The sequence below is a fragment of the Coregonus lavaretus genome (assembly GCF_964263955.1).
Source record: "Coregonus lavaretus genome assembly, chromosome: 2".
NCBI classification, from domain to species: domain Eukaryota; kingdom Metazoa; phylum Chordata; class Actinopteri; order Salmoniformes; family Salmonidae; genus Coregonus; species Coregonus lavaretus.
Window position 1 is genome coordinate 50,048,530 of NC_139989.1, and position 9,626 is coordinate 50,058,155.

A 9,626-nucleotide genomic window follows, 5' to 3' on the forward strand; every position below is an offset into this window, starting at 1 on the left:
ACAGAGAACACAGGTATAAATACACTGGGGATAATGGGGAAGATGGGCGACACCTGGAGGGGGGTGGAGACAATCACAAAGACAGGTGAAACAGATCAGGGTGTGACAAACTGATCAGTCTGATCAACTCATTAACTCATTAACTGATCAGTCTGATCAACTCGTTAACTCATTTACTGATCAGTCTGATCAATTCATCAACTGATCAGATACAGATACTCCACAGCTGTTGTAGGCAAATTTGTCTTTTATGCCCCTCATATCAGATGAGAGAGCCAACATTGAATTCTTGCTGCTCCTTCAGTGAAGATTGTTTGCTAACATGAAACACTCCAGTCACATCTGTCAATGATGCTCCAGTATGCTCTGGAGCTAATAAACGCTGCTTTGCTACTTGTCAACAAGCTCAGTCAATAAGAAACACTGTGTCCTCATTTATGGAACTTTTAGTGTGAGCTTATGTGTTCTTCTGACTCATATTAAAAACGCAGGAGGACAACGTGTTCTTTTCAGACATTATCATGTGTTGTCAATCATCAAAGATCTCAAGAATCTCATCATGAAGCCGTCCCTATAGTGCACATTGCCTACCAAATATACTACTGTAACAGGCTTTGATAACTTAATGCTGAGTATGAGTTCTCTATCTGTTTATAGATACTGTAAGCCTTTGTTCTGATTTGCATTAAGCTGAGTGATTACCCAAAGAAGCAGATTGCATCTAATGTTTTTTGTGAGAAGGACAAAATAAATAGGCCTGACTGTTTCCACTGGTTACCCCATATAAACATATTCCACACAAATAGTCCCCCATGGCCTTGGTGAGTTCTTAAGGACAAGTGAGACATCCTGGCTGTAAATGAACTTGATGTTGAACAGGACGACTCTGCTTGAAAGGGGGCTTTCTAAAGATTGAAAAAATGTGTCTGCTGTCTTCTCTGGTTCTTATTGCTTTTTCATTTAGATATGTGTCTAGCCAGCTGCCAGACGATGCTGCCTGGCCGGCTGCATCCCTTCTTAGAGATAGTCAGTCACAATCAGTCAGTATCAGAGGGGAGTGTGGCAGCTCGAACACACTGCACACAGGGTCAACTTGATTTATAAGAAATGGAGGGACGGACCAACACAAAACGGGCCTTGTTGCCTGCGAGTGCCTCACAGCTCTGCCTCACAGTGTTGGCCATTGTGTGGCCTGCCATGAAGTAGGGCCCTGGCTGAATCTGGGAACGGGCCTCCGGACCCTTACATCTGCTGGACACCAACAAAGACTCATAGAAAACGTCTCATACCATAAGATGTGCTTCCTGGACCGTTTTATTCTTTGTCTTGTAAATAAAGAAAAGAGGCAGAGTTGAAAGATGTTCAGTGTCTGTCCATTCCTTCCATGTCTTAGCTTTGACCCTGGGCGCCGGGTCACTCTGGCCAGTAATGAGAACCCATATGTGTGACAAACGTTTCCTCCTCCTGGTTCTAAAAGAGCCTTGTCCCTCTCAATGTTCACTGTGACTCTTTAACGGACACTTCTCTGATTTGCTTCCTTACGATATAGTATCAGCCTAACATGGTAAGGCTTTGTTTTTAATGCTATTATTATCTGTCTCTGTTATCAATTACATTTTTGACAGTACTTTATGTGCGGTGTTACATTATTTGACAGATTTGGGAGTTGCTTCAATGGAGCACTGTTGCTTCAGTGGAACAATTGCGGTAGTCACACAGAATGGGTACAGGAGTTTCGTTGGCTCCGTTCAAGCCTTTGTGTCGGATGTAGTTGTATTTTATTTCTCTTCTTTTGAGTTTGGTGGATTTTTGTTCTGCTTAGATATGGTCTGTCTGTCTCTGTCCAGATATAGCTCTCATATCCCACTTCTTCTGCAGCACGTGGTTTTAAATGTCCCTCTGTTCACAGCACAGCCGCCGTTCTCTCCTACAGTAGCTCAGTCAAATCTTCCCTCTTCTTCTGTGTCTTCAGGAAGGCTCTGTTTCCCTTGAAAGAAAATAACAGAACCTGTAAAAAGATTGTTTATTGTCACGTTCATTAGCCAGTGCAAGAAGCAGGGCTCACTGATTTTTCCATGTTCGCCCCTTTTTATTATTATCATGTGTAGAGTTACGGTATGTTCTTTTACAATACTTTTCTCATAATTACTGAAACTTACAGTACAGTTAATACTGTACATGCCCTGGAGCCACAGAGAAAACCATGTAAAAACAAATTACATTTAGTCTACTATTTTGTGAATGTTTCACTTACCATACTGAACTAGGATGCACATTTTTTTTGTTGCAATATATTATTTAACATGTACACAAATGTGGGGGACTGGCAACAAGCACCATAGTGCCTTCGTTTTAATTGATTTGATCGGACAGAATGGAAGACATTGTGTGCCTAGCAGAGCCTGAGGTAGCAGGTTGCATCATTACAGATGCAGTGTTTTTGAAATCACCTCAGTATGTAGAAATCTTAAACAAAGGGTCATACAATGACGATAAACTCGATTGACTGATGACTCAAAGCTAGCACAAGTACCAAATTTGCAGTGGTATTTCATCTATTCCTGCCTCGCTTGCTCTCTGGAACATTTCCCAATTTACCCTTTGCTAAGCCGCGCTCCCCTTGGTTACTTTTACAAAAAAAATCTGGGAAGCCCAATTCCCCATTCAACTATTGGCAAAATCCTCCTAAAGGATCTCAAACAGTTTCTAATACACAATGAAATTAAACCCTACCTCAGTGGGTTAAACACAGACTACCCCTTACTAATCAGGAAACTCTTGGTTATGTTGAGTGGACTGTCATTACAAATGCTTCAAGGGAACCTGGTAATGTTTGTAGTGTAGCTAGCCACTGGATGGCTCTGAATTCACTTAGCATGCAGTCAAAGCTATAACCACTTCTGGAGCTAACTGTTCGTTTAATGACGGGTCAGACCAAGGCGCAGCGTGATATACGTACATGTTTATTTTAACGATTAAACACACGACAAAACAACAACCGAAAGGAACCGTGAAGTCCAAGGTAGAACACACAACATACCTTACAAGGAACAAGATCCCACAACTACACAGTGACAATAGGCTGCCTAAGTATGATCCCCAATCAGAGACAACGAGCGACAGCTGCCTCTGATTGGGAACCACACCGGCCAACATAGATCTATACATACTAGAATACAACATAGAAAAAGCACAACAAGGAATATACACACCCTGACTCAACATGTAAGAGTCCCCTGAGTCAGGGCGTGACAGGCTCTCAAATCGTATCCTAATGTCGACAGCAGATGGGAGTTGTATTCATAACATTGTTAACATGCTAGCTAACATACATTTTGAGAAAACAAGTTATACAATGTAACAAAAGTATAATTTCGTATTTGAAAATTACTCCAACAGGCTCTGCATTTCAGGAATCACAGTAGCAAGTACTCCCGTTGCACAGTTATTTAGCCCAATTTTTTTTTTGTAAACATCTCAGTCTTTGCCATATCCCACTGGCTTTCATGCAATTGAAAAGTGAGCTTGTCCAAGGTGTCGGACTCGACACTTGTCGCACTGCAATTGGTTGCTCAAAATTCTGGCGCGGAGCTTAGCGAATGGTCATATGCTGTTGAAAGCAACTTGGAGTTTAAAACTGTTACAGGGCAATCAGTGCACCACTGAGACTTCCTGGAGTGACAGTGAGAGGGCTTTGCCCACCGGGCCACACCACTGAGAGAGAGAGATAGGCCCTAGGTAGGATGGATACAATAGGCAGAGGGATACATTGACATGCAGGGCTGAGTGTAGTGAAAATCAGTCAGCAGTGAGGATTTAACACTAGGCCTTTCCTTTAGTACCCCTGTCTCTAACCAGCCTCAGGTGCTGCACTATAATAATCCCCCTATTGCAGGTAGCACAAAGTGGGATTAATGCCCTCATTCATTCCCAGTCATACCAATGAAGCCACAAAAGGGCATGCTAACAGCAAGAGCCCAGACTCTCCTCTGTAGTGGTGGGAGAGGGCCTGTCCTGTTGCTTTCTTGGTATTCAAGGGGAACTGAGGAAACTGGAGGGGAGTATACTCTATAAAGCGCCTCCTCCCAGGGGTTGCAGTGGGAGCACCACCCCAGAGGATTGTGGGATTTGGCAGGAGAATCCAGAGGATTTTGTCTTTTTAAATTCTGTGAAAGCTTGGACGCCGTTCCGCTTTAGTAGACAGTTCTTTGCCAGGGGACATGTGAAATCCCTACAGCTCAGGGAAGTGAGATAAATCACAAATGATACAAATCTCAAGATAAGAAGCTGTCATTTTTTATCTCTCTAGGAGGATTAATTAGTTAACGATTCAGGTCTCCGGCAAAAAGTAACAGTTCACTGCTATTCCATGGTTCAGAGGATGGTATGCTGCCTAATATGCATTAGGTCAGGGTTAGTAGTGTCCATTATACAGTATAAAGTCTGATTTATGTTAAGCTAATGGACATGGTGCTCCTTGCTGATATGTTCATGATATTGTCTGACATAGTGTAATCACATACAGTATGTCATTATTGGGAGCTTGAGGAAGGATAATGCATTTTATAAGCTCATGATAAATGACTGACGACGTGTTATCAGTGCAGTAAATGACCTGTCTGAATGAAGTCAAATGGCAAGTACAGTTTACTGCAGCACAGCACGGCTCCTCAATGAAAGATGAGGCGTTTTGTATTGTACTCACTGCAAACTGCAAGCCCAGTGCTTTATATCAGAAAGAGAGACAGAGAGAATCCCTTTTATCTTATACATCAAACGAGTGTAGCTATCTGCCCACGCTGCCCTGGCAGCCTGGCTGTAGCATTGTAGAATACATGATCTCTCTGCTTTATCATTCCATTAAGACCCTTCCCTTCCTCTCCTCCCTTTTCCCCTCTCCTCCCCCTCTGTCCCCACACTCCTCAGTGGATCTGGGGTAGGGTCGTGACTAGCAGACAGCTTTGATTGGGCAACACACTGTTGCTAATGACAATGAAACGTCGGTCAGGCCATCCCTTTAGACTAAAGGGGACTTTTTCCTTGTAAAGTACACTGCAGTAAATTCTGCAGCCGCAATGTGACCAGGAGCTTTATGGGTGTGTGTGAGCCTGCTGGGAACTGCTGATAAGGTCCAAGAAGCTGTTATTGTTATTTATCCAGATATTGGACCATTGTGAATAACACCCTTCAACCTAGGGGAGTGTAAGACCCTGAAGAAAGCACTGTGAGCCGAAAAGAATAGCTTCTAAATAATAACAGCACATCGGAACGGAGGTTGTTTACACATTTCAAGGAAACATGTACAGTGGCGGCCAAAAATATTGGCACCCTTGCACTTTTAAAATAAGTTAAAATGGGAAAAAAATGTTTTATTGGATTGTCAACATTGCAAAACAATGTTTTTGGGGGAAACTTAAGTTTACAATGTTATTTAAGAAAAATCTAACAAATGGCATGGACAAAATAATTGGCACCCAGGAGCTAATACTTGGTTAAACAGCCTTTGGCAAACATAACAGCAAAAAAACACTTATTGTAATCATCAATGGACCCTTCAGCTGCAAATTGCTCAAATTTTTCTGATCTCACCTTAGGTTTATGTTGGGATTCAGATCTGGACTCATTGCTGGCCACTGCAGAACAGTCCAGTGTTTATTCTTGAACCATTCCTGGGTGCTTTTTGATGTGTGTTTAGGTTGTTGTTCTGCTGGAAGACCCACAACCTTCAACAGAGACACCGTTTTTGGACACTGGGTTGAACATTGCACTCCAAAACACCTTGATAATCTGCTGATTTCATGATGTCTTGCACACGTTCAAGGCCCCCAGTACTAGAGGCAGCAAAGCAACCCCACAGCATTATCAAACCTCCCCCATATTTCATTATAGAGAGGGTGTTCTTTTCTTTGATTGCTTCATTTGGTCATCGGTAAACATAAGGCTGATCTGTGTTGTCAAAGAGCTCTAATTTGGTTTCATTAAGCTTGTTTAGGTGGGGTTTTACAGAGTGCAATGGGGCTTTCTTGTGTCTCTTTCAGCAGTGGAGTCTTTCTATGTTTACCAACGACCTGTCAAGGTGTCAGTGTGATGCGGTAGGACGAAGTCAGGCGCAGGACACAGAGCTAATCGAAAACGTACTTTACTCGTAGGTAACGTAAATAACATAACCTCCACGCAGGGAGGAAACAAACCCGCTCACCAGACGACAACCAAACATGAACAAACACGCACAAAATACAGTGGGAGCCAGAGGGTTAAATAGGGAAGTAATCAATACCTAATGGGAACCAGGTGTGAACAATAAAGACAAGACAAGTAGAACACAGAAACATAGATCGGTAGCAGCTAGTACTCCGGTGACGACGAACGCCGAAGCCTGCCCGAGCAAGGAGGAGGAGCAGCCTCGGCTGAATCCGTGACAGTACCCCACGGCTCCAGCCGTGCGCCGACACCGGCCTCGGGGACGGCCAGGAGGACGCGGCGCAGGGCGAGTCGGATGACGACGGTGGAAATCCCTCAACATGGAGGGATCGAGGATGTCCCTCCTAGGGATCCAGCACCGTTCCTCCGGACCGTACCCCTCCCACTCCACGAGATACTGCAGGCCCCCCACCCGATGCCTCAAATCCAGGATGGAACGGACCGAGTACGCCGGTGCCCCCTCGATGTCCAGTGGGGGCGGAGGAACCTCCCGTACCTCAGACTCCTGGAGTGGACCAGCTACCACCGACCTGAGGAGAGACACATGGAACGAGGGGTTAATACGACACTCAGGAGGAGGCTGTAACCTATAACAAACCTTGTTCAATCTCCTCAGGACTTTAAATGGCCCCACAAACCGCCGACGCAGCTTCCGGCAGGGCAGGCGAAGGGGCAGGTTTCGGGTCGAGAGCCAGACCCGGTTCCCCGGTGCATACACCGGAGCCTCACTGCGGTGGCAGTCGGTGCTCGCCTTCTGTCGCCTGATGGCCCGTTGGCCCGTTGGAGGTGTACATGGGCAGCGTTCCAGGTCTCTTCCGAGCGCCGAAACCACTCCTCCACCGCAGGTGCCTCGATCTGGCTCTGATGCCAAGGTGCCAGGACCGGCTGATAACCTAACACACACTGAAATGGAGTAAGGTTAGTGGAGGAGTGGCGGAGGGAGTTTTGGGCCATCTCTGCCCAGGGGATAAAACCTGACCACTCCTCGGCCGGTCCTGGCAATAGGACCGCAGAAACCTACCCACATCCTGGTTCACTCTCTCCACCTGCCCATTACTCTCGGGGTGAAAACCTGAGGTCAGGCTGACCGAGATCCCCAGACATTCCATGAACGCCCTCCAGACCCTTGAGGTGAACTGGGGACCCCGATCAGATACAAAATCCTCAGGTACCCCGTAGTGCCGGAAGACGTGTGTAAATAGGGCCTCCGCAGTCTGTAAGGCCGTAGGGAGACCGGGCATAGGAATGAGACGGCAGGACATAGAAAACCAATCCACAACGACCAGGATCGTGGTGTTCCCTTGTGACGGTGGAAGGTCTGTAACAAAATCCACAGATAGGTGGGACCACGGCCATTGTGGAACGGGTAGGGGTTGTAATTTCCCTCTGGGCAGGTGTCTAGGTGCCTTACACTGAGCGCACACCGAGCAGGAGGAAACATAAACCCTAATGTCTTTGGCTAAAGTGGGCCACCAGTATTTCCCACTAAGACAGTGCACTGTCCGACCGATGCCAGGATGACCAGAGGAGGGTGACGTGTGAGCCCAATAGATCAATCAATCGCGGACCTCTAACGGCACGAACGTATGACCCTCTGGACACTGGGGGGAGTGGGCTCTGTACGTAACGCCCGCTCGATGTCCGCGTCAACCTCCCACACCACCGGTGCCACCAGACACGACGCCGGAAGTATGGAAGTGGGCTCAATGGACCTCTCCTCTGTGTCGTACAGTCGGGACAGGGCATCTGCCTTAGCGTTCTGGGAACCTGGTCTGTAAGAAAGTGTGAACACAAAACGAGTGAAAAACTATCTCCTCGCTGCCCGGATGTACTCCAGATTGCGGTGGTCAGTCAAAATGAGAAAAGGGTGTTTAGCCCCCTCAAGCCAATGCCTCAACACTTCCAGAGCTTTAACTACAGCTAACAGCTCCCGGTCCCCCACATCATAGTTGCGCTCCGCCAGGCTGAGCTTCTTCGAGAAGAAAGCACAGGGGCAGAGTTTTGGTGGCGTACCCGAGACAGTACAGCTCCTATCCCAGCCTCGGATGCATCCACCTCTACTGTGAATGGTAAGGAGGGATCCGGATGAGCCAGCACCGGAGCCGAGGTAAACAGGTCCTTCAGGTTACCAAACGCCCTGTCCACCTAGGCTGACCACTACAGGCGCACCGGTCCCCCCTTCAGCAAGGAGGTAATAGGAGCCGCTACCTGACCAAAGCCCCGGATAAACCTCCGGTAGTACTTGGCAAACCCTAAAAATCGCTGCCCCCCCTTTTAACCGTGGTCGGAGTCGGCCAATTACGCACAGCCGAAATGCGGTCAATCTCCATCACCACCCCTGACGCGGACAGGCGGTGCCCTAGGAAGGAGACAGACTTTTGAAAGAACAGACATTTCTCCGCCTTGACGTACAGGTCATATTCCAACAGTCGACCAAGCACCTTGCGCACCAGGGACACATGCTCGGCTCGTGTAGCGGAGTATATGAGAATATCATCTATATACACCACTACACCCTGTCCGTGCAGGTCCCTGAAAATCTAATCTACAAAGGATTGGAAGACTGATGGAGCGTTCATCAACCCGTACGGCATGACGAGGTACTCATAGTGCCCAGATGTGGTATTAAATGCCGTCTTCCACTCATCTCCCTCCCGGATACGCACCAGGTTGTACGCGCTCCTGAGATCCAATTTTGTGAAGAAGCGCGCCCTGTGCAATGACTCCGTCATACTAGCAATGAGCGGAAGTGGATAACTGTACTTGACAGTGATCTGATTGAGACCCCGGTAGTCAATGCATGGGCGTAAACCTCCATCCTTCTTCTTCACAAAAAAGAAACTCGAGGAGACAGGTGAAGTGGATGGCCGAATGTTTCCCTGCCCCAGAGATTTGGAGACATATGTCTCCATAGCCGCCATCTCTTCCTGTGACAGGGGATACACGTGACTCCGGGGAAGTGCAGCGCCTACCTGGAGATTTATCGCACAATCCCCCTGTCGAGGGGGTGGTAATTGAGTCGCCTTCTTTTTACAAAAGGCGAGAGCCAAATCGGCATATTCGAGGGGAATGTGCATGGTGGAGACCTGGTTTGGACTTTCCACCATAGTTGCCCCTATGGAAACACCTACACACCTCCCCGAGCACTGACTTGACCATCCCTTGAGAGCCCTCTGTTGCAATGAAATCGTGGGGTCATGAGAAGTTAACCAGGGAAGCCCCAACACCACTGGAAACGCAGGAGAATCAATCAGATAGAGACTAATAACTCCTCATGACCCTCCTGCCTTTTCATCCAGAGTGGAGCTGTGACCTCCCTAATCAGGCCTGACCCTAAAGGGCAACTATCTAAGGCATGTACAGGGAAGGGCACATCAACAGGAACAATAGGAATCCCTAAACTACGGGAAAACTGACGATCAATA